This window comes from Sinocyclocheilus rhinocerous, unplaced genomic scaffold, assembly GCF_001515625.1.
Source record: "Sinocyclocheilus rhinocerous isolate Xijiao unplaced genomic scaffold, SAMN03320098_v1.1 scaffold503, whole genome shotgun sequence".
Lineage (NCBI taxonomy): Eukaryota > Metazoa > Chordata > Actinopteri > Cypriniformes > Cyprinidae > Sinocyclocheilus > Sinocyclocheilus rhinocerous.
The window spans coordinates 375,649-378,084 of NW_015643185.1; positions in this window are offsets into that span (position 1 = coordinate 375,649).

The window sequence follows — 2,436 nt, forward strand, 5'->3', positions numbered from 1 at the left end:
CAGTTTATGCTGTTTGATTATGGCTTCGAAGGTCGTAGTTGGAAGCTGTTAGCCCCGGCTGGCCCGTGTGCGCAGTTGAAATGCGGCTAATAGTTTCTGACTGGCACATAACTGAACAAATGTAAATGGGTTAAGGCGGGGCCCCTGGGCTGCAGCCCATTCAAGCTCAATGGTAAGTCCGGCCATGAATGTGATGGCTGAGCCTGTTTCTGAGATAACAACATGCCAATCCGTGGTTGGATTTCCGACACGGCTAACCGTAAAGCGTGACTGATACTCGAGCCAACGCTGCTCTAACTGTCGACTAGCAGTGGGAGTCAGGTTGCCCCCTAGTGGATGAAGATTTGCTATCTCATATTCATAAATCTTCAAGGGAATGTCTCTGAATTAACTGATGCTCGGCCTCCCTGCTCTACACTGTACTTGACTCAACCTGAGGGATTCCTACACTTTTAGTCTTTTCGGAGACATGAAAAACAGCGCATACGGCAGGGACGGTATAACGGAAAATGTTAGTGGTTTTGAAACCGTGAAAAATCGCGGTATACCTTGAAACCGGTAATCGGCCCATGCTACTTTAGATAATAGGACAACAGTATTATTAATTAGGAAACTTGAACACAGCTTATTTGTGAGCTCTGAGGAATGTTTTTGTTGTTTTTTCGATATTGACTTGCCTGCTTTTGTTGTTTGACTTCTGTTCTTTGTCTCCAGCAAAATACTTTTTAAATGCCTGGTAGGAGTATTATATAATTTTTTTTTTTCTTTATACTTTGCATAAGCCTTGCTTTGTTTAAGGATGGGTCACAGATGTCTGCAAAGTAAAGCATTTTTAAAAAAATTTTTTTTTACAAGAAATAGTAAATAATTCAACACATCATCACAGTTCAGCTAGGCTTGACCATCTAGGTCAGCCAGGATCTTGGGGGTATTGATGATCAGTTCTTAACTTCACAGACCTCATCATTATAATGCAGACTTGCCAAAGAAGCTATTTTTGAAGTATGGGACAGTGTAATCTATTTATATCAGTATCCAGATCTATATCAAGTCTATGGCCAGTGTGTGCGTGACACAGTTCTGTCCATTTTCCATGCAAAGAAGATGTTTGCATAGAAGTCATAGTTTTCCGGGATGAATACAATATAAGTTCTATCAAAGCTATCTGTTGCATGTTGTGTTTTACCACAGAAAATAATTATGGTTCTTCCCTATATAATGAAATATCAATATATTCTATGTGCAATCTGAATTTTCTTGGCCAACTGGAAAGAAACCCATAAGTGTTTTTTAAATAATACGACTGTATAGTACTGTGATGTATATAACTTTTCACAAGTATATTACTTTTTTAAATATTATTTTTGACATTGAAAGTGGTGAATGTCATATTAAGGCATGTTTGAATTTTTTGGGAGTTTTCATTATTGCAGTTGCCTGATGTTGAGATAAATTTGTGATGACTAGTATGTTTAAATTTGTTTGTACAGGCATTTACATTGTGCTTAGTGGTACTTCTTCTTGCCCATATGTGTTTATTTAACACAATACTTAATGTTCCCATTCTTATGTTATCAGGTGATTGCATGCTCCATTGCTGAATTGATACTGTTTGGCAGCCAGTCAGATGCCATTGAGATGATCATTAGTTTTGTCTATCGATGAAAGAACAAGGTCCTCAGCAGGTTCTACTGGTTAATTACTAGTATTAAGGATTACAGTCAATAGTGAACAGTGCGATTTAGAGATCACTTTACCATGCATGATCATTGAGGAAGCTCAAAACAAAGCTATTGATTGTGTCCCATAAAACCAGTCTCACTCTCTGTCCTTGTTTCATTCTCCATATTGTCAAAAAAGGGTCATGATCTAGTTTTATATATGCTTTATCCATGCAGTTAAAATGTTTAGTCCTGCTCTCTCTTTCTTCTTTCTTTTCTAACATGTCCCTTTTTCAACTTTAGCTGTGGTTAGCCTGAAATAAACAAAACATTTTATAGGCTCTTGATAGCCAACCAAAACATGCCCAAATTTTTGCAGCCACACTGGTGCTTTGTCTATACCCGTTTCTCTGTATATGTGTGTGCACATTTGAATAATTATTATACAATCGGAGGCGGACAAAGTACTCAACTCCATTACTTAAGTGAAAGTACAGATACTGCTGGTCAAATATTACTCCATTACAAGTAAAAGTTGTAAAGACAGATTTTTACTTAAGTAAAAGTACAGAAGTACTTGCTTTTAAAAGTACTTAAGTACCAAAAGTACATTTCCTTATTTATGTAAATGCACTGTTTTATTATTGTTGTATGTAATACTTGCAATACCTCTGAAATAACTTACAATACTGAATACACTGACTAGCTTGTAGTATATTTGGAATAAAGAGCTTTTAGAATGTTAAAAACCTATGGGGAAAAAACAAAACAAAAA